A 27,133-nucleotide genomic window follows, 5' to 3' on the forward strand; every position below is an offset into this window, starting at 1 on the left:
TCTAGTTCGTCACTCTTTGAAAAAAAAAATTCTAGAAGTATAGGAATCTTTAAGACTAACTAGTAATTTAAAATATTAATTTACGTTGACTTCAAATCTTAAGGTTAATATTATTAACTTTAAAGGAATCCTAAAAATGTTCAAAACGCTTCTTACTAAACTTATGAAACTGTTGTTTATGAATTTTTGAGATAACGATTGATAATGTTTTAGTTGGATTGTTCGGATTACTGTTCTCATCTTGGTTAGTATTCTCACAACGTTTCGGCCGATGTAACTTTCGACTTTCTTTAAGTGTATTATGACAATAGTGAATGACAGAAAGAATAATTTGTTTCTTTTTACAAACAAATCGGTTATAGAAACCTTATATTAAATCAGTACAAACCAGAATAGATACGAAAATATAAACGATTCGATGATCTTTCCGGTTCATGAACACAACACATATTTGGAAGTTTAATATTCTTTTCACCATTCCCCTATAAGAGCACTTGTTAAGATACAAGTGAAGAAAGAGACTACATAGGTTGAAACGTTGTGAGATTAGAATAATAGTCTGAACAGTTTAAATAATACATATTAGACCATTATATTTAACGGTTGATTTTTTTTTGTTTAGGGAGAGAAACAATAATGTGTGTAATACAATTGAATATAAAAAAGACACAAACATGTCAACTGAAACATTAAATATATGCCAGATTAATTATTTTTTGTGATACAACACATGGACATTTTGATTCTGTTTTGTTTAACGTTTATTTTACGCAAAATGACATATTTATCACAAAATGATAATTTCCACAACCACAGAACCTACAACCATGTTGTTTTCTGTGAATCTATTGATTCAACAGTAGAACAGGTTGTGTGATCATTTGAAAACATTGGCGAATCAGAAGGATAGACGACTCTAAGGCCATAGCAAACAATGTCTGATAAAAAAAATCGTACAATACTTAATTATTTTTTGCATAAAATAATAAATAAAATGCTTTGAAGTTGCTATTAATATTATAAAAATATATTACTTTATGAGATATTTATTGCATTCTTTCTTCTTAAAAAAAACAATTTTATGTGACACTATTTGCTGCGAACTAAGAATCGCCTGTGCTTCTGATTTACTGTACGACATAAATTTTCGTAGCAAAAAAATAAATAAAAAATAAAATAAAATAAAAAATAAATAATAATAATAATAATAATAATAATAATAATAAAAAGTATGGACAATTTCTTTGAAAATTTTTGTAATAAGACATTTTCTGTATCGCTGTAACTGTGAATTCAAAACGCACAAATTCCTAGTCACTGAATGAAAAAAAAAAGCTTTCAAATATATCGATCATGAGGTTCATTAATTTGCATATTCCTTTGCAAAAAAACATTTCATTATTTAATCGTGTCATTGTTTTCAAATTCAATGATTGTCTTGATTTTAACATAATTCTATTACTTATGTAAAAGATTTTTTTTTATATATAAAATAAGATCCGGAGATGATAGCAGGGATTCTTTTTATCTCTGAAAATTTCGCAAGCAATGCCTGGACATGGGTTCCACTCGTAATTTTTATCCTTGACAAACGTGCTACTATTTTCAATTTAATAGTTATAGTAACCATGTGTCTTTTTTATTTATTTATTCTCTAATAAAAATATGTCCGCCCTACTTCCGGTCGCATATTTTCTTAGACTGAGAGAATTATATAATTGTGAAAAAACTACATACAATACATAGTTGAGGCAAACTAAATAGTTTTAGGTTATTAAAATAATTTTCGACGCCATTGATAATGTTTCCTCATTGATTTATTGTTTATTATCGCTTATGTTTGAATTTATGCTTTAAAACATGACGCAAATCATACATGTATGACGTCACGGTAAACCTATAATTAATTTGTAAAGGTAATGTTTTCGGTTTCGATTTCTGGTTATAACATTTAATTTGTTTGTCGGAAATTTGTTATTTACTATGAATGCAATAGTCTCCATTCCTGAAACTAGTTAAGGTCTCTGATATTTAGAAATCAGACAAATTCTGCAATATTACGCCGAAAAAATGTGACAAACAGATAGTCTATTTATGTAAATTTTATCTTATTTTTTACACCCATCTGTCATTTCGCATTTTAATTTGCAATTAACAATGAATTTGGAAAATGTGAGGCAAGATCACAGTGCAGTATATGTTCTGGTGCTGTTATATTTCGCTCTTGGCCGGTCATCAAATGTGTTTGAAGTCTATTTAATTTCTAAAACATCAATATTTGTCATTTCTCGCTTTATACACACGTTGGCGATAATAAAGACACGCATATTAAAAATACTGGTTATAAAATATTTTTTATTTGTAAATATAACCTTTCTGTTTTCAAATGACAGTTTGAAAAATACGATGGCGTGCATGACGGGGTTGATGGTGTGGGTGAAGAATGTTTTGTCTAGCACGCCTCTTGTGTGTCTCTCTTGAATCTCCTCTGCCTCTCTCTGTATCTCTTTTTATTTGGCCCAGATGACGTCAAGATTCCAACATTTATTGTTTCAAAAATGTGGTCACTCGCTGACCAGGGAGCTTTAGTCCTAGAATTTGACCCTCCTTTGACGTAATCTCCTGGGCCTTACATCCAAACTTGTAACCGACTTTTGTTTGCCGTCCTCCCGGGCTTTGCATACAGACTTGTTAGAAAACACAAGTAAATAGAAACAATGAATTTGAAACGGATCCCTTTTATTTAGTGAAAGTTGGTAGTCCCTATTCATCTATCTCTGTGTAGGGACTACTTATCGACATATCTTGTCAAGTGCCGGCATTAGGCCACGCCCACAATCTAGGATACTTGGCTCCAACTAAGAGAGAACACGTTTTAAATAAACAAATGATTTAAATTCTTTTCATCACTAGAAATCTGAATTCTCCAATTTTAATGACATTTATAACGGATCCAAGTTTAAAAGTTTAATACGCTAGCGAGTTTCAAAAACGTGGGAGTTTTAACTCATTTGTTAAAAACGACTCCATATAAAAGTGAGTCTACATAATTTTTCCGACAACACCTGGGCTAGAGATTTTTTTTACTCTGCTCCCAAAATCAACAGAGATAAGACCATTCTTGTAATAATTTAATCCCAGTTGATTTTGCGTTGGGAGTTTAGTTCTGTGCAGTTCTAGGAAGTTCACCCTCCCAAGCCTTGCCTTCTCTCTTAGAAAAGTGGTTAATTTATTGCTAATCGCCCGAGGCGCCCTTACCAGGAATGCCGATGAAATTGGCTAGTCACTTTTTGCAGCTCAGAGTGCCTCTCTTCGGGTGTGCTGACTTCTCAATCCCACTGTCCTACTCTGGTGTCTAAGTTCTTGCAGCGGGAGAGAACTAAAAAAAAAAAAAATCATAAAAACAAACAAACTAGTCTTCAGTGCGCTGCCGGAACATCTTTTCTGTAAGACCCTGTTGGCGAAGTTTTTGGGAGTAGAATAGTATTGACTAAACTCCAACCTATATGCTTACCAACGAAGATAATATTTCAGTGGTGAAAAGATTTTTGTTTTTTTTATTAAGTTTCTATGTAAAAATTTTAATGGAATGTTGCATTTTTTGTTTTTTTTTGTTTCTTTATTAGCGCTGTTATTTTTATTAGTGCTTCTTCTTTTTTATACTTGCGGGTCATCGCTTATCGAGACTAAGAGGGCACTCTATGAGAAGGATTAATGAACGTTAGGTCGATGGTGAAACATCATCGTGATGATCAGTAATGGATGGAAGGACGGTTCAACAAGAACTTATTTACATTAGATTCGAAAATGATCATGTTATAACCAACTGGGAAGCATTCTCTCATAAACGGACAGGTTTAGGAAAGCTCTGTTCATGGAATTTTCGTTTACTTTTAGTACAGATACAGTAACGGAAATTTTTTACTATTTGTTGCGAAAGTTTTACTGGAGGGACCATAGATTGAAGCTCAGTCGAGCACCTACTGTAAAGTGACGATAGAGCAAATATAGACTCGCAACATCACTTCTGTTAGAAATAGGAAGTAGAGAGGCGTAGCGCTCATATTTTTAATGCATTATGTATATATATATATATATATATATATATATATATATATATTTAATTAGTGCTATTTAAAAAAAAATTAATGCTGTTTACAAATCACTATTTGTTTATAAATTATTTTATAACCAGTATTTTTAATGTGCCATATTAATTATTAACCTGATGTATAAAAGATCTTTTTTTTTTTACGTTGTTTTTGTTTTAAAACCAATATCTTTTATTAGCGTTTTCTTTTCTAAATGCTATATTTACTTACTTTTGTATATGGCTGTGTTATAGGCGTGTCTAAACGTTCAACTGATTCTATAGTCGACACAAAGGCCCCCTTTTCATTAGATGTTACACTGAGATGTAAGGGAGAGCGGTACTGCATTCATAGAATTTATTCTACTTGACCTTGATTCTCCTCTTAAAATGTTGAGTGTTTAGCAAGGAGACATCAAGTATCATTTTTACGTCTTTGGTATGACTTGAAGGAGGATTAAACCCCGGTCTCCCAGTCAATAAACGAATACTCTCATCATTATGTCAAATGAACTGGTAGAAACTAAAAGAATGCATATTCATAAGTTTAGGAGTTTCTACTATTTGCAAGGATTATACGTTTGCGACTACTCTCCTCAGTTCGTAATTGTCATATTTGGCGGGTGAACTTATCGGACTTCTTCAACGGCCGTTTTTTCTTGTTCAATCCTTAATCTCTGTTTCATGAAAGCGATTCAACTGACATAAATAAAATTCCAAAGTTGAATAAGAATAGTCTTCGCTCGCAGTAGTTCGCGTTAATGGCACCTAAAGATCGCCGAGCAACTGAAGTGGCGTGAATATGACAGGCAAGATAAATTCAACAATTGTTTTTTACTCCCATTTATTCCTAACATGGCATATCACCACTTGGATATAAAGGGCTACTATTTGGCACAAGGCCTAGGAAACATTAACAAAATGTTGGTTTACGTTACATTTAAACTTCTGCATATCGGTACAGTCAGAAACAGGTTGCAGGAAGAGAATTCTAATGTCTAGCTGTTAGAATGAAGAAACTATTAGAATAGAAAGCTTTCTGGCATTTAGTGACCTCAACAGTAAAGGAGTGAGATCTTATTGCTAAGCGGGTTTGTCGGGGATATGTACGTCGAGGGGGCACAAGTGCAACGAGTTCATCAGAGCACATTCCATTACAATATTAGTAAAACAGGCACAGACATGCAACTTAGATTTATATGCATCCGTTCTTATCTCATGCATGTTATAGAACGTTCTAGCATAAGCAAATGTACCCATCTCGAACACAATATCATCAGGGAGGTCATTTATGAACATCAGGAATAATAGTGGCCCAAGGATCCACAACTGAGGCAATCCTGCATTGATATTATCCTGCATGGCTGTACGTTCATCAATGACAACCTTGAGGGTCCTATTGTCTAAGAAGGATCTAATTATATTTAGTATACGTCCAGTTATACCATAGCATTTTATTTTCATTAGCAGTCCCTCGTGACAGACTTTGTCAAAGGCCTTGGATATATCTAGGGCTCAGAGAGAAGATTTATTTTTGCGAGGTGGTTGACTAGTGCTTGCTTAATTAAAGTCTCAAAGCTTTTAGTGAGGTGGGTGGGGCGGCTAGGGTGATAATTGAGAGGGTCAGACCTTTCATCAGAATTCGTGTACACTGGTACCACAGGGGCTATCTTTCAGCTATTATGGAAGCAAGATTCAGCAAGGCATTTATTGTAGAGCTTGGAGGAGGCAAATCGCCGGGCAAGTAGTTCCGCCTTCTCGGTTACCGTGCATGCAACCTTCTGGTTGTTGGATAGTGGAGGAATTACTGATTGTCCTTTATACACTACACTATTATATATTTTCCAGAAATCATGAGTTCCTAGATTTTGCGATTTTGCTTTCTTTTGGCTGTCGCTATTTCTCTCTTATAATAATTTCTAGGTTCTACGAATTTTTGCGTATTTGTATTTGACTTATGACGCACAAACCGGCGAAATACATGCTGTCTTTGTGCAATGGCAGCTGTACAATCTGTAGTGAACTATAAGAGTGGGCCTTCCTATAATACTTCCGTGTAGAGACATATGCTTCAATGTCCGTTTTGCACCATTCAGTTGTCTCATTGGCATACTGTTCAGCAGAAAGAGAGAAGAACTAGGTCCATGTGGCATCTCTGATGTGTTTTTAATGGCTTCCAAGTCAATCTTCTGTAGTACCTTGTTGCTTTGAGAAATGGCTCCTCGTCTTGAAGTTGAAATTTAAGTGTGATTTCAACTGATACCACTTGGTGGTTTGCAAGTGGATTGTGGGCATTAGTCACACAATCCTCGGATACTGTGGTGAAGAATAGGGCTAGAAGTGAAGCCTGTTGCGGATCGGAAACATTACTGTTTGCGTGAGGGAATGGCTAAAGACAAACTATAAGTAGTGCGTCCAGCTGCATTTGTGTAACCTGAGAAACCAAGCCAATTTTTATGGTGGACATTAAAGTCACCAAACACATGTATTTGGCCGTTACTATCTAAGGAGAGTGCTGCATCTATACTACCAAATACATGATCGATTAGGATACAATCCAGGCTTAAGGGAGAACTGGAGAGAAAATATAAGTATGTAACGCAATTATGAAAGGCTAGTCGAAGGACGTGAAAGTCTAGTAATTCGATTCAATACGTTAAGGGTGCTACGAATATAGGCTCCAAGCTCGTGCATATATCTGTACGAGTCGTTACGGCAGAGAGGGAGGTATCCTGTCATGTTAAAGTAGTTAGAGGGTATTGAGGGTTGTAAGTTTGTTTCACTTAATGCTTTATTAATTTAGTGAGGAAAGATTATTGAATGAAACAATGACAAAATCTATCCATATGAACGTATTTTTAATAAAAACAGACCATACAAAGTATAAGTTCGTTAGGAATTCTGAAAAGGATTTCGTGAAATGTAGTTTTAAGTGTACAGAGAAAATAGGTGTAACCGTTTTATTTTTCTTATATTTGTGCCGTGTGTTTTCAAGTGTAAATGAATAGCATAAAAATGTGTTTATATTAGCGTGTATTTGTGCATGTATGTTCATTTCGGCTGGCGAAGTACTTTATCTAAACATTAATGCGAACACTTACGAAGTGTAATTTTTTCGATATTTCAATATTCATTTCAACAGTACTCAGTACGTGAACAGAACATAATACAGCATTTAGCCGGATGATTTTTCCTGGAAATGACAAACATTTCTGTGAAGCTTACTTGGCATAAATATATTTTTATATTAATATATATATGTGTGTGTGTGTGTGTGTGAAAGAGAGAGAAAGAGACGAAGTAAATATAAAATAAAAATTGTGGAAAAAATGGAAAATTAATTAATGGAATAGTGGATAACTACGTTAACATACAAGTAGAAATAAGTACATAAACATTCATTAAACTGCAACCAAGATATTTCAGTTGCTTCTTTCGGCTATATTAATTTGGTTAAATTGGCAAACATTCTAAACTCTCTGTTACACAAATGATTTCCAATAATAACCACGTTGACACCTTAAAAGCAGAAACCATAAAACACACAAATGATATACAATTTTGGCACACCTGGCGACGTCCTCTAGCTTAGATCTTTCTGCACCTGCACTAACTGACGTTCTCTTACACATAGTTACATTTATCTACTCCATCTGTGATCAGCCAACGTGTTCCTCCTCCTTTTGCTGCCGTTCCCACTGACAATATATCCTCGTAGCACGCGCACACTTCTTTTTCTGCATATGACAACTCCCTCTTGCTGATCTTGTATGCAATCACATAAACGACATCAATTACCGACCTCAGCGCTTGGTGTCGTGGTTTTCTTCTCTTCCGTTTTCTATTCTGCGGTGTAATTGTCTCTCACATTGGTGGCTGTACATAAAACAACGCAAACTCGAGTAAAACAAAGAATCCAATATATTCGGTTGTGCTCTGGGTGCGTGTATGACACGTTCGTGAGAAACAACCCTCTAAATGCCAACATCTACATCTACGTTTTATCTCGAGACGGTGTTCGTCAGTTAACGTTAGCTAATCTCGATCCAGCCCGAACCACACATAGTTCAACTTCTTCACCTGAAAATTCTCCCCTACTATCGCAAACTTAAAAATATCTGTAACCTAACTATATTTGCATCTATTGTTCAATCTTTAGTTTTCATTACTGCCACAACTTTATAAACAATACTGTTTCAGCTGCCTTTGCATATCTTCCTGAACAACTTCCTTTCCATAGTTTTTCCATCAACCCAACTTACCATACCTTTGTCCCACTGATAAACTTATTTCCTTTTTTATTATAATATCCCAAACTTTTTTTGATTTTTCTAAATCTTTTTTGAAGGGGAGCGTCAACTGTATCATACCACAACCGGGACGTTACTGAGACACTTCATTATCACATCAGACCACATGTGACGTCATTCAACCTTACCTGCTTTCCAGTAACAATATTCCCGCTCTCCCAATCTTTTTGTCTCTTCAGTTACCAGTACTGAATATTTCCATAAGTATATGTCATTCTTCTTTGTCATCTGGTGCTACCAGATCAGACTGTATGAAGGCATTAACTTTCTGACCTAAATTGCACCAAAAATTAATGTTATTGTTTCTTCCTTTTTTTTTTTGCAAAACTTAATCATGTTCTGCAAAGTCAAAATAACACCTTGACTAAATATTTTAAGATATAAAGAACTTGAAGTATAAGAACTTTTTTCAAAATCACGGGGGTCGGAATTAAATAACTTGAGACGGGTTAATATGTCATGAAAACAAAATAACCAAAGCAAACCTCCAGGAATTAATACGTGAAAATGTAAAGAATTTAAAGCATAAAATCTTTTTCTAAAATTACTGGATCGTTGATATGACATAAAACAAAATAACCTAATAACCTGCAAGATAAAAAATGTGATTTATAGCTGCACAGTATCACAAACCCCAAATATAAATTATGTTAATGGCAACCATAATTCGGTCACACAGTCATTCAATAACTGCACCCCCTTTAACCAATCTACCAATCAAATACAAACAAACCTATTACATACCAATGCCACTCCTAATCTACCTGACAACAAATATATTAGACAAAACGTAATTTACTTCGGTTCCACATCTGGACTTATAAAACATAGGATTTCAACGCACAAACACTCCTTTAAAAATCCCTCCCTGGTAAACCAAACTACTCTATCTAAACATATTTGGCGACTCAATGATAAAAATATTCCCTTCAATTTGAAATGGCAAATAATAGGATCATATAAAGCATATATGCCGGGGAACAGATTCTGTGAACTTTGTAGATATGAAGCTCTTAACATTTTAAAATATAATAATGATAATAGAAATCAAACCATTCTCCTAAATCTAAAAGATGAAATTTTCTCTAGATGCATTCATAAACGTTGGTTTGACAAATATAAACCACCATAAGTCATTAAAATTTTATTGCTAATAATCTATCTTAAAATTTATAATTTATAAATTACTAACTCTATTAATATAGTTTGGATAATTACTAGTATTAGTTTATCTGATATTTTTACAATTATTTTCTATTTTATTTAAATATCTATTTACCTTTTATATGTGACTATTTTTATTCAGTTCCATAAATAAATATTATAATTGCTATTAAAATTATTATTTTTATTTAATTACTACCAATAATATTCTTTTATTAAAAAAAATAATTAGTGGTTATCTCCCTTTTGATCAGTTAAATTATTCATTTTCCTAGCATAATATGATTATCTCTCTTTATTTTTGAAATATCTTATTAAATTTAAAATTCGGCGTTACTAAGGAATTCAAACCGATAGGATTATTTCATTAACGTTCCCTTTGAAATCTTCAAGCATTCATAAGCTACATTTACCATCCAAATGAATGCTTTGACAATGATACTTACGAATTTTAAAAGGCGAACCAGTATAAGGTGTGTATATATATATATATATATATATGAAATAAAATGGAGGTGGAAGGACCTGGATACTCAACGTTTCGCCCGATTTATGCGGGCTTCTTCAAGAGGGATGGTCATTGAATGACCATCCCTTTTGAAGAAGCCCGCATAAATCGGGCGAAAGGTTGAGTATCCAGGTCCTTCCACCTCCATTTTATTTCATATCGTCGGATTTAATCCAACTCAACAATCATATATATATATATATATATATATATATATATATATATATATATATATATATATATATATATCTTAAATTTTCTTAAAAACATCTTATTTTAACCTTACATTTAAACCCAATTTAACTTTATGATTTTATTCTAATTTTTATTCTCAATTTATCTTACTTTGTTTATCAACATCAAATAAGTAAATATTTTCCTTTATATTTAAATATTTTCCAGATACATCTGCATCACTTAAAAATGCTAGGTTTATTTTTGATGTCTTAAAAAAACCCACCCAATATTTTTGCTGATGAGGAGACTTTGTTTAAAAAAAAACTATATGTTAAAATTATTGTCCATGACTTAATGTCTATCTCAATAAAAACATCATTTCCGAAACGATCGTACAATTTATTGACTTTGTTGTGTTCCTCCTTAGGACATCATTGTGAAAAGATCTATGGCAGGTTGTTTAAGTCTTAAGTGAAAATTATATCTAAAGATAAGTCACGGAGAAATCGGTAAAACCCATTAAGAAGACACTATCTCCAAATCAGCGTCGTCTTTAACACAAACGCAAAAAAATAGTCCCTCAACCTCGAATTAACAGCAATCTGTTTTTCAACTTATTTTTTCTCCCAAAACAAAACAAACCTTTTAAATACATATTATTTCTACACAACTATATTCCAATGACTATACGTTATTGACAATCGCGCATTTCTTTCCTTACATTCCCTTTAAAAGATGATTGTTTTTAAAGATGCGCATTAAAAAACAACTTTCGATAAAATTTCATAAGATATTTTCTCTTTTAAATTTCGTTCAATATCAATTCATCAAATTCATCAGCGGTGTAATCGCTGATCATCCTTTGTGAAGGTAACAAGAAAATAGTTATTTGAGTAAATTTGTCGGACAAGTTATCTAATTTCTTAGTTTGAATGAGTATATTTAACATAGTAGTAAGATACAGTTATGCTGCATTCTAAATTGCATAAAACCAAGATCTTTCTAAATCTCGATCTTGTCCGCGTGCTGCAGTAGGGTAAAAGATGGCTAATTATCTTTGATACACTCAAACCAAACGTCTGTTTTCACCATCTGCGCTCTGATCTCGACTTATCCTTAACCGAAATGAACAGGTCGCGTCTTGAGAAATCATCCTACTTTAATAAATTTCTGGAACTGACCTTCATTTCTGACGACAAGAAATAAAAAAGTTGCATCAAAACTGTTCGCAAATCTAACGAAAAGATTGGAGTATTTTTGCTACCCAGTAGTTCACTAAAGTTAAGCAAAATCGAGCCTGGCCAGTACCAGATGGAGGACCATTTGGGAAGGCTAGGTGCTGTATGTACCGCGAGGTAAAATACCAGGTTTCGGAAGCTGGCGTGGTCTATCTTTCTCTCGAAGGTAGACGGGTCTCTCTTAAGCCGTGGTGGGCACCCCATCTAGTAATGGCATCACGATAAAAAATATCCTTCATTGAGCGAGCGAAGTTCGAAACCGGTCAGCTAACTTTTCACTTTTTTTAAATTTTTTAATTCATCATGATTAATAAACTCTGACTGTACATAGCTATCATTACATTTTGTAACACGAACCTCTAATTTAGTCATTGTTTAGTCATATATGACGAGGCATTAGGCTAAATGTAACGAGTGTATCCGTATGCGTTGTGCTAAAAACTCAACAATATCTACAGAAAAAATTAGTGCTATGTATGTACCTTCTTTGTTTTAATATACTCTTTACAGCACTTTATGTAACACACACACGTAGAGAGAGAGAGAGAGAGAGAGAGAGAGAGAGAGAGAGAGAGAGAGAGATAATATGTAACAATACTTACAACAAGCAACCAACACGGAACCATCACTCAAAAGCAATTTCTTCCAACAATTTTATAACGATAATATTGTTAAATCTTTTATACTGAAGGACAACCACTCAATTTATATTCAAACACATGGATATTTTTGTTTGTATTTCAGACTTTTCACGAACCAGACGGATAATTGTTTGATATCGTTAATTAAACATATCGTATTTAGCCATGCCATTTGTGTCCCTTTCACATTGACGCGCCCATAAATTAAGAGATTATTTGCCAGAGTTTGCATAAGTGTGAGTAACCTAGACACACTGCTGGTATAGAGTTTCACTAATCGCCGTGGTATTTTACATAATTAACGATAATAACACCGTACTTTTAGCACGTTACTTCTTCTTTTGAACAGGTCTTATAGCTTTTAGAATTAAATAGATGACAAAGGTGAAGAGAGTGCTAGAATACACTGACAACCTAGGCGTACCACATCCAAATCCTCTTCTCCATAGTCCCACTTTTACTATGAACATTGCTCATCTTCAAGTCGTTCATCCTGTAAATATCGACTTTATAAAGAATCGAGTGAAAACAATGCCAACAACAGAATCAGGGAGGTGACAGTTGCTAAGTGGTTAACGACACGGACTGACAACGTGGCTATGCCAAATTCGAACCCACTTCGTTCCAAATGTATTTACCAGCAGCAGTCACCCTAGGCGGGTTGGATCATATTCCTCCGTTGGAGGAAGTTTCATGGGAATATTAAGTTCACAAGCGGTTCCCAGTTGCATATATAACGCGGTTAACGGAAATGACGACGTCAAGTTTTCTCGAATAGTCCCTCATCTGGTACTAACCAGGCTGCACGTTGCTTAACTTTGGTAATCTAACGAGAACCGGTGTGCTAACCTAATTATGCTGTATCCAAGAAACGCTTTCATTTTGGAATGTTGATAATCTTCACGTGGTCCGTTAAGTACTCGATGTCTTTTTGAAAATAATTCTAACTAGAAGGATATCGGGGAGATGATGCCAAAAATAGTCGTCTGATTCATTCGAAATGAATGAATGACTTTCAACAATAACAGATTCCAAAGTAGTACGTACCACGCTGCTTCATACTCTCTTATCGACCACCATCACAATGAAACAAATAAGGGGCATATTCACGGACATAAAGGAAAACCTGGTCACGGAAATTGGCACATATGTAATCGCTTTCTAACCAAATCCAGATCTTAGACATGCCCAAACACTCTCGTGGGTTGCCACTACTAAGCAGATGTTCACCAACATTTGGGCAAGTATATATATATATGGGGAACGACGATAAGGTATACATTGAATACTGGACTCACAACGATTAGCCTCATCTCATTAAACAACAAAATCGTTCGAACTAATGAACGTATTTCAAGAAAATTCGCGGTTTCAAGGAAAAAAAACGAACATGTCATTTATATATGCAAAACGATTCAGCGGCTTTATTTCAGTAAGGCAGTTTTTTTTTCATGTAGAAATGCTCTTTGAAGATTTCCCAAACCCTGAGACAACATTGCTAACCAAGACAAATATCGCAATACAGTATATTCTTTGACGAAGGAAGTAGAAATTAAATATTAGGTAGGTTAAAAATAATGTCGTTTTTTATTAGATATATATACGTCACGAACGATATTATTTTTGCACCAAACTAATACATACTTTCTTAGCCGAGTAAAATAATTAGTCGAACTCGTATACTCCTATTCAAGTTAGAAAAGCACTTCTTGCAATGCATGAAAATGGTTAAACAAAATTAAATCGTGTACCTTAATTTTTTAAGTTCATACTTTAAAAATTAAGGTACAAGATTTATTTTTAAATTTATCAATGTTCAACGTACACTTTCAAAAACCTTGCAAAGTAATGTTTGAAAATTTAATTTAAATTTGATCTAAAAATACCTAGGATTTATTTTTATGCTATGTACAGTTTATTGCACTTAAAAAATGAGATGAAAATTATATATATATATATATATATATATATATATATATATATATATATATGTGTGTGTGTGTGTGTGTGTGTATCATTATGTTTTTACTCTCCCTCCCCCTGAAGAGAACTTATTTTTTAAAGTATGCACTGAGACAAAAGTTAGGTGGCCTCCAAAGCGATACTGAAAGCATAAATAAAAGTAAGGGGGCCCCCAAATCACTAGTAAATCTAAGTTTTTGTTTCCCCTCCGAAAGGAAATTACTTTTTAAGTGATTAATGAACAAATAAAACTCAGGAGGCATCTAGAACGCTATTAAAAGCACTAATTAAATTGATGAAGCGCCCAGCACATCAATAAAATTATTTTCAAGTACTTTGTTTCTTATTAAATTAAAACTACAAGGTGATTTTATGTAATATTTTGTTTTACGAACTTTTATTTTTGTTATAGATAAGATTCTTTTTCGTATGGGTAAAATTCTGTAAAAATACCTCATTTTTTATTTAAAAATAAAACTATTTAATAGTTTTATATAAAACTTTTGTTGTACAAACTTTTCTTTCCGTTACGGGTAAGTATATTTCATATGGGTATAATTCTTTACAAGCACCTAATTTTCTTATTTGAGAGCAAATTATCTTGCCTTTAGTAACAATGTGTTGTACACTACTTTCATATGTAGGAAAAGCATTTTAAAATAAATAAAAACAAAAACTGATCCATGTAAATAAAAAAGTAAATTATCTTGCCTTTGACACGTAAATAAAACCAGTTTCTAACCTATGTGTTTTATTAGTATTAAAATATGTCTTCAAATAATCTAACAAACAAACATCGTAACAAGCAAACACAAAGTTGTAGTATTGATATACATTGTTTTTCACTCTCTGTTCGTATATACGCGTCTCTTATTCTCTGTCTTTGTGTGAATTTCTCCTCCTACAGCCACTATGTAACTATTTCATTCTATATGATGCCTTAAAACTATTTTAAATTTTCAAAACAAAATATTTTGATTAACTTCCTTCAACTTTAAAAAGTAAAGTGTTTAGAATCAAATGAGGAACAAATATCCAGTAGATAACGATAAAAATAAAAATAAAAATTTAAAACATCCAAAAACAAGAGAAATTTAAAAGACAGAATATATCCTTTGAAGCGAAAGCGCCTATAAGTTAGATAGACAGATGTAATAAAACGCATTTTGTGTACTGGCACTTTCGCGCGTGTATTTCGAAAATAAACGGAAATATTATTAGTTTGTCTTTTAGGTCCACTCTTTTCATTGAATTATACGAACTAAGATGAAACCGACAAAATGCGCATTTCCGATGTGCAATCTGTTTTTTTATCATAGAGAAAAATGATTCGTTTTTGTGCATGTACCCGAAAAGCAATTACCTTGTTTTTAATTCATTCGTATCTATCATTATGCTGAAGCCGAGTTAACGTTTGTTTCCCTTAGGATTTTTTGTTATATATTTTAGTCGGACAAAATATATGCTAAAATATTCCTCGGTTTTAAGATTGCATTACGTTTTACTTAACTTCTACTTCTATATTTAGTCGTTTTAATTCGACTCAATTTGTAAATTATTCACAAAGTGACCTAATGCTACCAGATCATGCTGTTCGAGGATATCCACTTCCTGACTAAAATGCACCAAACATTTATGTTATTATTTCCTTTCTCTTTGCAAAAACTCAATCATGTTGTGTAAAGTCAAAAACAAAAACAACAATTTTCTTCTACATACTAGACAAACAAAAAAAGAATCAATATTTGAAGATATAAAGAACTTCAAACATAAAAACGTTTTTTCCAAAATGGTTAGCTTCGGCATTAAGTAACACGAAAATAATAACGAAACTCCATGAATAAATATTTAAAAAATTATAAAATACTTGAAGAGTAATGACTTTTTTCTAAAATGACCGAATTTGGCATTTAATAATCCGAAAAAGGGTTGATATGACATAAAAGAATGAAAGACTGTTCAAAAGCATTCTATCGACCAAAGCGAACGCAGGATGTTGTGGAAACCAATGTTTCTAAGGCAATGATAACACTGTTCAATGGAGGTCAGAAAGACTTACTGGCATCGATTAGGTACAATATGTTCTGCAAAAAATTTGCTAGGGTAAAGATATTCTTTACGCTAGAACGACTCCCTCCAACCGCCTCTGCCTGTAGATGTCATTCTCTGCGGACTTGCTCCCAGGTTAAGAAGTAGATGGGATGTAGTGATGTAATGGCACCATCTGTACCAGGATGGAAAGTAGAAGGGCAGAAACTTGTTCCAGTGATTCCAGACAAAATTCACGCTCCAGATGAACTGATTCAGTTGATTCATTGCAACTGTTTGGAAGGATGCATTACCTTAAGGTGTACCTGCAGAAAGCACGAACTAGAATGTACCAGTGCATGTGGACATTGCCAAGATGGCAACTGTGACAATGTGAAAAGTGCTCCAGTCATAGATGATGAAGATGAGGAGGAAGAAGTGTGAACAACTTTGGAAAAACATTATGACTTATCTAAGTCGAGGAGAGGTAGGAGTAACCATAGATACGGTGTAAGGAGGTATTCAAAATCATTAGCAACTATTTCATGTAAAAGATTGACTCTGGAAACATAGGTAAAAATTCAAGATTTATTGATTTATCATGAAAACTGACAGATTTAAAACGTAATGGAAAATGACTCGAAAGTCGAAAATGTTCAACTACGAAATTTGAAACTTTCCCGTGCTCGAATCTTGTCTAACTTTTAGTATGATGTATAGTAGTCCCAACATGACATAAAACCGAAAAATAAATAAATAAATAAAATATTGCAATTTTTTTTTATATCAGTTTGTATTTTGACGAGACTATTACATCCAGACATTTCGAAAGCAATATGTTTCTCGTCCGAGGGAGAAATACTAAATGTTATATAGTAAGATGATTTAAATGCATTTAAAATTGAAGAAATGTTTAAATAAAAATTTTAGATTATTTTAAAAGAATATTCAGTCCCCATATAAAAATATTAGTCTAAGAAAAATAATATAGTTATGGTACATCTACTAGAAAAAAGGCGCTTATGGTAACGGGGTCATTAATATAAGAGGGATAATTAGTACTGACTCAGTAAAAATAAGTATATTTTGCAAGAGACAATTTAGGATGCTAAATAATCAAACAATAAAACAATTATAAATAAGGCCTAGTCCCCACAAGCCTCGAATAAAATTTAGTCTCGGAATATACCGAAGCAGTACACGCTCGTCTTCACAAGCAACTACATAATAAAGTTAGTACTGGGGCATTTTATTTATATTTTTATTAGTATCTTGTGCAATTGTGCTTTGAATAAAAACATTCAGTCTGAACGCGCCACTGTCATATCAAAGAACTGTAGAGAGGCAGTATGACCTGCTTATGTAATTGGGTTTCTATCTTCCATGTTGTTAATGAATGGTAGTGATTGAGAAGCAAAGGGTCAAATAATGATGACGAAAACATACCAGAATATATTAGTGAAAGAATGTAGATTTATTTACATAAATATACATGGGAAATAATAAAGGTATGGATAGTAATAATATGAGTTAGTTGAGAAAGGAGTAACGTTACTTGCGATTGATGAGAGGCTGACGGGTTAGTCAGGAGCGCTGGTTGGGTGGCCATTCCAACCGGAGCGGTTCTTCATTACATGTTGACTGGTCGAGAGTTCAGCGAAAAAGAGGGAGAGAAATAAGAAACAGGAAGTGACGTGAATGTGTCACTCTCCGGTTACCAGAGTTAAAGGGAGACAATCGAGTTAGCCTGGGAGTTTCAATTTCCGCAGAACCTACTGTTGATTTTATATGTTTGGCCTTTCGAATTTTGTGGCAATGAAGAAACATAAATTGCTTAATGGCGCATTTGTATTTTATTTCGCAATTACTAGTAGATTTTTTAAATTTCGATTTAGATAAACGTTTACGTTTAATTTTCACCATGCATTAAATATTAATAATATATATTTTTAATTGTCATATTTAAGAGGAGATCTACATTTTCAGACGAATTTATTGTTGAGGGGAAGGTACTTAGATCGACTAATTTCGAAATGAAATATGAATGAATTTGCTGATATTGCGAAAAAAAATCTTTCGTAAATTGCTTCCACAATTTCAGGGACTACATTCGCTGATTGTGGAAACGATCGTGTACTGTTTTGGAAATTTTCGGAATTAGCCTTATATTATGCTTGCGAAAACTAGATTCTACGCACAATTGTTTCATTGCTTAAATTTAACCTTACTTATCTGGGTGTGTTCATTATATATGTATCTCATATAAAACTCTTAACAAGAAAAATTCAAAGTAAGCTTGATTATAAGCTAATTAGTAGCAGATAGAATTCATCCTGCCGCAACTATTTTAACTATATTTCACAGGCATGGATACTATATCCCAAAAGGTTGACTCTCATGATTTTCGGAAAATCTATAATTGGTTTACTAATAATGACAAGTCTATTGTTTCCGCTCTTTTCACGATCAGCGAGTCAGGATGTCTTCTATTATAAGTCATTATATCTTCGATTCTAAGTCATGGTATCTTCTATTATAAGACTTAAATCATTGCGCGTTTTTTTTACTGACAATTCTACCCTCAATTATTTCTGTGCTTTTCTTCCGAAAATACATGCTGGTATAAATTATCTCTTACAAAATATGCTCAGTTTCGTTTAGCTAATGCTAGTGCTCCCTCTAGATTGCCAGTTGCGGTAAGCGCCGAAAAATGTATAGATGAAGATATTGTATATTTTCATAAACGCCTTTCCGTTTCCTATGTTCTGGACAAAAACAAAAGTAAAATATATCTATGGCAAAAAATGAAAAAAAATGAAAAAAAAAGCGACTAGTATAAGGAATTTACAAACGGAAATCAACACTCACAAACCGGAACAATGACAGCAGCCTAAAAACCGAACGGAGATTAAAATAACGAAATTAGGCTAACAGGAATCAATTTGAAAAAAACAAATCAAATAGATGATCTAAGGGAAATAACTTTAGATTTAAATGTTAAAAATTCTCAAAGATAATTTCTATTCTTAAAATAATTGCATTCCTTAAATCTTCTGCAAAGAATTTGTCGTTATTACGGAAGAAAGATTATTTTCTAACTTAATCAGAATATTGACCTACGAGTATTCTTACTATTAGAATCGGAAAAAAGGGTAAAAGTAACAGAATCCATTTAATAAGTGTTGTATGTAGATTTACAACAGAGATTTAATTTATATAGATGATTCCAGATACGAGAGTGTTGACATATCATACTAAAATGAACAGAAATTTCTGAAACTTTTAGTTACTGATAATAAAGTATTATAGAAAATGATTAGATTTAATAAGATATTCAATTGCAAACCAATAATTATAAAAGTTGATTTTAATTTTTTTAAACAATTTATTTTTTATTAAAAAAAAAAGCGATGTTTTTCTATAGTGGTGTCTATAGTTGAGCTTATAATGGAATCTACTTTGAAGCAGGATGACAGTAAGGACGGTAAATAGCCTTTTTGTCAGGAAAGCTGACTATTAAAATGGTGTAGGATTAGCGCTATATCAAAGAATAACATTCAAATAAAGCATATTAATATAGAGATGAGCTTATGGAGTGGGAATTTAGTGAGCAATTATATAGTTATAATAAAGAAGAGCGTAAAGGGAAAGAAGCCCTGTTATTACAAATTGGTTGTATTTATACTTCTGTGTCTACAGGTGGTTATAAGTTCATTGTTAATATTAACCAGGACGGTGATTTGTGCCATTATCTTAACAGCCTCAGAGGAGCATTAGAGACAGCCTCTTGATCAAGGTTATAAGAAGCTGATTGTCTCAAGATAGACACGTTGAAAGCATAGATGTTTCTCGACTTATTTCATGAATTGTGAGAGATGCAAGATCCTTGTTTCTTTTGTTATTAACTGAATTTACATGGCTGAAGACAGTTTTTTTAGGAAGATCGATGTAGATTTTTTTACACAGGAATCACCACTTATCAAGGCCATAAGGCCACTCGAGAATAAGAGTTAATGGGTATACATTAGGCAATGCGATTATAGCGTGGTACACATAAGTAATGGAAATTTCGTAAATTGGATTACTTAGGGGGACGATTCATTAAGAACTTGTTTACGTTGGACTTGAAGACAATTAGATTGTAGTCGGCTAGAGAACAGGCAATCGGAAGAAACGTGGTTCATGGATTTGGGTTTAAGCACAGATAAAGAGTGTGGAAAATTAATAATAGTGGTTTTGGCTAGACGGGTGTTTTTCGTGAAAGTTTGGCGAGAAGGGGGCCATAGATTGGAGCTCAGGCGAGCACTTTTCATGAAAATAGCGATTTTTTTATATAGGTATTAAACTTATAGTGACACCGATAGCAATGACACTGTTTTTAACCATAGATATATATTTGTTATTAAAAGTATTGTTATTGTTGCATGCATTAATCATTTGCAAACTATTTTGATAGGAACTATAAAGTGCAGGTAATAGGTCATGATGCGCCAAACACTTGATAGTAGAAATGGAAGAAGTTGTCTCAGATGAAGAGGTTGATGAGGAAAATCAATATTTGGTTCATATGTGTCCTGATCGTGGTTATTGAAAAGGGTTACAATAGGAGACAACGTTATGATAAATGTTATTTAGAGGAGTGTAAATTGAAGATGTATCCGGCGATGTAAATCCTCTGTACAAAGGCTGATATTAGGAATCAGACAGTACACTGTTTTATGACAGTACATCTTAATGAATGCAGTAGTTCTGTGGCGGACTGCGGTCATTATCTTAGCAGTTGTCCGGTTGACGATTCATAGGAGATGGAAGTGGTGCCTCTTTAATACTTATGTTGTCGGAACTAATTATTGTTTGAGATAAAATGGTGGAATAAAAAGATAATTATTGTTTGAGATAAGTATGTTGGAATAAAATAGTTTTACTGTATTTTAATTTGATATCAAGGAAGGCATATTTGTGTGCTTGTTTAAAAAATTTGCAATTGGGTTAAAGAATTCTCTGGATATATTAGATTTTGCGTTATGACTATAAGGAGGGCGGGAACCAAATACTCGTTTCTTATGTTAAGTTTACAGAGATTTCGTTGTTAGAAAGGGAAATTAGGATATGCAGTAAAATTTTAAAAGGTAGTGTTCAATAAGGTATGTTTTTATTATAAGTATTTAAATTATTCATGTTATTCAATATTTTAAGATGTAGCTCACGCATTATCGTTGTTTATATAATTTTTACTAAGCCTAGGTTTTCTTAGGGACATACGTTTGTATTATGGGTACTGTTAAAGTCTGTTTATGATATATATATATATATATATATATATATATATATATATATATATATATATATATATATATATATATATATATTACAATTAAATTTACCAAAATGATCCAGGATGGTAAAACTAAAGTATCTTATAAATATTAAAGACTATTCACTTATCAAGTGTTTCCTTTTCAGACTAAATATGTTTTTAACTCTTTTTCAAAGTGTTTTTAACATGTTTTATTAACTGTTTGCTCATATATATATATATATATATATATATATATATATATATATATATATATATACATGTATATATATATATATATATAAACATTAACATCTTGTTTCTGTTAACATTACCAGAGCTCATATGAGAAGTATTATAAATTTTGGAATATATATTCTCGGCAACTTGGTAGGTAATAGACACATACTATATTTTTGTAAACTTTACCATTGAGAGAGTGGACTCACCAAAACTATCCTGTCCACTTTTTAGAATATATTAGATACCAAAATAATATTGAAAAAGATGGCTCAACATCAGAATTTGAGTTATATTTACTAATACATTTAAAAAGCTTTGTGGGGGAATGCTCTTTTCTCTTCCCTGCAGCCTCTCTCCCACAGAAGAGACGTCGCGAGCCTGTCTTTGTTTTATCGTTATTTTCATGATATCGCCCAAATGTTCGCCAAGGCTTTGTTGACACATCTCCATTCGATGGTCACAATTTTTGATGACGTCTCTGCATAGCTGGTTCCCGATCACACCAATATGCGTTATTTAATTCTTCAGCTCTTGAATTTTTGTTTTGTTGGCATAGGCTTTAATCTAAAGATAACCTCAAAGGAAATAATCGAAAGGCGTTAAGTCGCAAGATCGTGATGGCCAATTGATTTCGCTGTTTCGAGAGATGATGCGAGCTAGGAACTTCGCATTCAGTAAAACCATTGTCGCATTAGTTGTGTGGCAAGTAGTGCCGTCCTATTGGAATCACAAATCTTAAACATTCATAGCATTCAGTCCACTTTTTATGGCATAAACTATCATTACACGGCATCGCGTATCACAATAACAGAATTACCGGCATCATTTTCGAAAAAATACAGTCCAATGATTCATAACAAAAAATGCTCACCAAAACGATGACTGTGGTGTAGTGGCTTTTCAACAATCGCCCTTGGATTTTCAGCAGCCTAAATGCGACAATTCTGCGTGTTAACGAATTCGTCACTAAAGATGATTTTTTGCAAAAAATCATCATCGGCTTGTTTTTGTTCTTGCAGCTAATTAACAAATGTACGGCACTTTAAATGGCCACTAGGCTTTGGCTCTTGTGTCAATTAAATTTTGTAACCGTGTATAGACAGGTCTTTTGTCAAAATTCGATGCAACGTTGTTGTGTAGATGTTCAATTCGTGCGCACGATGATGGATGGAGGTGTTTGGATTCTCGGCCACACTTTCGCGTACTGCAGCAATGTTTCGTCTAAACGACATAAGCGATCACTCAATGGTGGACTCACATCTGCCACTGACCCAGTTTGTTGAAATTTACGAATAATTTTCCCAATTGAACTTTCGGTTGGTCGATTATATTGATCAAAATAATGCGTGAAATCCATTCTTCTTTAATCGCCCATTTTCGTAATAAGCTTCAACAATTTTAACACGCTGTTCGATTGTTAATTTGTCACGATCATGATTAAAATTGCCAAAGAATGAAATTGTTGAATCTGAAAGAATGAAAAGAAATCAGTTAATTCAAATTTAAGATCTGCCAAAGTTATTGTAACACACTGTAGGGGAACCTGGGGCAAAATGAGATAGCGGAGTAAAACGAGACACCATAGATAACTGAGAGAGAGAGAGAGAGAGAGAGAGAGAGAGAGAGAGAGAGAGAGAGAGAGAGCTCTTTCGTGAGAAGTCTGATTAAGAGATCACGTGGTAACGCCTTGCCGCCAACGGCTACCATTGTTTTATTCAGCTCCGCACATCAAAAAGGGGTAAGTATTCAAAATTTATCTATTTTGATCTGTGACAAACTGTACTCTGAGAATGCAGAAAGCTGGGTAGCCTGTCAAGGGGACTGTAGGAAATGGGCACACTACGGATGTGCAGGTCTAGACGAACGCAACAAGACCCCACTCTTAATTTGTGAGCTCTGTGAAGACTGACTCATTCAGACCAAGATCCGTCTCGTTTTGCCTCAAGCATGGGGCAAAACAGAACAATACAGTTAGATGAATAAATCATCTGTATTTCTTTTGAAAATAATTTCTCATCTTTTTTTTTTTTTTGTAGCATTGTTTTCCAATACTTTGAATGTTCCGTACACAGAATATTGTTTATATGTCAATGCTACCTTTGACTCAACAGTTCTTTTTCCCTTAAGTATCTCGTTTTGCCCTAGGTTCCCTTATATTTTAAACCATTTACAGGAGAATGCCACCGAGATTGGAATAGAACCCTCGCAAAAAACAAATATTAAAAATTAAAACTAATGCTGTATTATTGCTTATACTTTCCCTGTGATGGGTATTCTAGTTATATATCAATTTAAGAAGAGTAATCTCGAAAACATTTATGGGATATAAATTTCAACATTCTGCAAGACGTCCGGTCGATTATATTGCTTAATTGAATTACCTTCCCCCAAAACTAAATTTTTTCTTAAAACAAATTAAAAGAAAAGGGAGCGAGTGTGAGGGCAATAAACGAAACCAGAATAGTATAAAGATTCCCGGATAACGCTGCTTAAGTACAACTAATTTTGTGTGTGTGTGGGGGGGGGGGGGAGAGAGTTGGTTTTAGTTTCAATCAGATAATTAACAGATGTCAAAATTAGAAAATCCGATCTCCAAAGTGTACTAAATGCACAGTGTGAAGGTCAATATATCCTACCCCAAAGGGGAAAGCCGAGGGGGCTGACCTATTTTCTTAATATTAGATTCATTATTATCCTCTCACGGGCATTGTAACGCCGTCCTTGGGCTGTTTTCCTCTAGAGATATATGGGGGTGGGAGGACTGTCTTCCTGATACTCAATACATGAAAATCTTTAAATCTGGTGTTTATATAGAACATTCGAGTGCTTCCATTGAGGTGAAGGTTTTTACAAAATATGTTGATCCCTTTGCCATCTGGGCGGAAATAGTATTTGTGATGCACGGACCCTTAAAATCAATTTCGCTTTGATCTTTGTTTTTTTACTCGTATATAATGTGACCTCCTTACCAAATGAAATGAAGAGATTTCAAGGAATGATGATTTTATTTTCAGCTATTATAACTTTGAAGTCAATTATATTAAAGATATAATCACGCTTATTGCATAGAGAAATTCATTTAACGAACACATTTAATACGTGTTCGGATAAGAGAACAATTTCAATACGAAGTATTATTTTAGTACGAAAACCACAACGTACAAACATCAAATTTCTTTGTAGAATAGACTGCCCTGATTTCGGATAGTGTATTTTTGGTGATAGCACTGTTATTGAAAAGTGCTAAGAACATCGTTACTAATTAATATACGTATAGTTAAATTGGCGAATGAAAAAGATGAATAAAAACTTAAATGGGTCACCAGTTAGCAAAAGCTAACTCAACAACAGGAATTTTGTAAATAAAGAATTGAGAAAAATTAACATTTATAACAAGATATTTTTAGTCGCGTGCAAGGAACTCTAAAAGTCACTCCGTCGATCGGTCGGTCGGTCTGTCCGTAACACTTTTGTGCTTGGCCTTTTTGGTTAAGATCAAAGGTCTGTTGTTAATAGATGCTGTTTTTAGCTTTTCTTGGCCTTTTGGCCAAGATCAAGGTGTAGTATCTGTTCCGGCAGATACTGCAAGCAAAGACCATATGTGTGGGCAACCTCACATATAAGACCTTGGTCAATGTAGGGGCAACCCTTCATACCAATTGTCACTATCCAACTCCCCTACTCCCCGGGGAGTTGGTCCCCATTTCCCCTTCACTCCTCACATTAAAAATCGGCCTTGTGCCTAATTTGCTTGGTGGGGGAGCAAATAAATACCATCTGTTCCGGCAGATACTGCAAGCAAAGACCATATGTGGGGGCGACCCCACAGATAAGACCTTGGTCAATGTAGGGGCAACCCTTTATACCAATTGTCACTATCCAGCTCCCCTACTCCCCGGGGAGTTGGTCTCCATTTCCCCTTCACTACTCACATTAAAAATCGGCCTTGTGCCTAATTTGCTCGGTGGGGGAGCAAATAAATCCCCTTTTCTTGGCATTTTGGCCAAGATCAAGGTGTAGTATCTGTTCCGGCAGATACTGCAAGCTATGACTAGCTAGGACTAGCTATGACTAGCAAAGACCAGATGTGGGGGCAACCCCACATGCCTGACCATTAACCAGCTCCCATTTCCCACCTCTCGGGAGCTGGTCCCCTTTTTCCCTTCCCCCTCCCTTCACTCCTCACATTAAAAATTGGCCTTGTGCCTAATTTGCTCGGTGGGGGAGCAAATAAATACCATCTGTTCCGGCAGACACTGCAAGCAAAGACCATATGTGGGGGCAGCCTCACACATATAGGACCTTGGTCAATGTAGAGACAACCCTTCATACCAATTGTCATTATCCAGCTCCCCTACTCCCCGGGGAGTTGGTCCCCATTTCCTCTTCACTACTCACCTTAAAAATCGGCCTTGTACCTAATATGCTCGGAGGGGGAGCAAATAAATACACCCTTTTTTGGCCTTCTGGCCAAGATCAAAGTGTAGTATCTGTTCTTACTATATGCTGTACTTATTGTGATATAAAGTGGGTGATCACTTTTCGGTATTAATTTAATGTAAAATGATCACCCACTTTACAACCAGTCAGTTTCAATGCCATTCAAGTCATTCTCCAGATCATTCAAGTTGTTTTTGAAGGATTCCAGTTATTTTTTAAGTATTCAAGTCATTCTTAAGGTCATACAATTCATCCTTAAGTTTATTGAAGTCATTTACTTTTTATTTATTTAAGTCATTTCAGCCCATTTTTCGGTCATTTTAGTTTATCTTTCATATCAACTCTACATTCACGCATTCATTCATTACACGAGAGCATGTGACGAATGGCTATCGGCCTTGTTCTTCATGATATTAATATGTCCATAGTACAAACATGTATTTGGTGTAAAAGTTTAAGTTCGTCACAAAGCTTTTTATTTCTTGGCCAATATGTTCGTAGTTTGTGTATGCGTGTGTGAGTATTTGGTAGCGTGGCATTGCATATGTGTGTACGTTGGCTTATAGCATTCTTGTTAGTGCGTGTATAGCTGTAGGTAGCAGTTCGTTTCTGTTCGCCCGAATCTTGTGTATAAGGATGCATGAGCGAGACGAACAAGGCTTGTACATGAATGATTGAGACCCTTTTCAACTGTTGAGCGACGTCCTTGGATTATTCGGTGCAGGTGAAGTTTTTCTGTGTCTCTAGGTTTTGATTGTTTGTTTTATACGAGTCTCTAACTTTATATCGGCTTACTATTTTCACATATAGGTTTCACTTGTGGGGCTTTAAATATTTTGTGTTCCCACATCTCCTATAACAGACAACACACTATGCAACATACAAATATCTGTGCGTGAAGTCGCTAAGCTAATCATGAACCTTGATTCCAGTAAAGCAACTGGCCCTGACGACATTCCAATTATAGTGCTGAAAAAGCTCCAACCAGAACTTGCCTCCATACTTACAAAACTGTTTAAGCGTTGCCTTAAAGAGA

The 27,133-nt window shown here is 34.1% G+C and overlaps 2 protein-coding genes and 2 pseudogenes across 2 annotated transcripts in view; 3 read left to right on the forward strand and 1 right to left on the reverse strand.

Moving 5' to 3' along the window:
* Nucleotides 1–17,817, reverse strand: part of LOC145257577 (uncharacterized) — a 140,304-nt gene extending 122,487 nt beyond the window's left edge. The window contains exon 1 of the mRNA XM_080115671.1: nt 17,674–17,817. The gene's annotated coding sequence lies outside the window, so the exon portion shown is untranslated. The remainder of the gene's footprint in view (nt 1–17,673) is intronic.
* Nucleotides 1–27,133, forward strand: part of LOC145257593 (C4b-binding protein beta chain-like) — a 395,583-nt gene that overhangs the window by 3,406 nt on the left and 365,044 nt on the right. The gene's annotated exons all lie outside the window — the stretch shown is intronic.
* Nucleotides 25,185–25,309, forward strand: LOC145265527 (U2 spliceosomal RNA; annotated as a pseudogene).
* Nucleotides 26,108–26,233, forward strand: LOC145264862 (U2 spliceosomal RNA; annotated as a pseudogene).

The sequence above is a fragment of the Euprymna scolopes genome, chromosome 3, assembly GCF_053919585.1.
Source record: "Euprymna scolopes isolate OS-2025 chromosome 3, ASM5391958v1, whole genome shotgun sequence".
In the NCBI taxonomy this organism is placed as follows: domain Eukaryota; kingdom Metazoa; phylum Mollusca; class Cephalopoda; order Sepiida; family Sepiolidae; genus Euprymna; species Euprymna scolopes.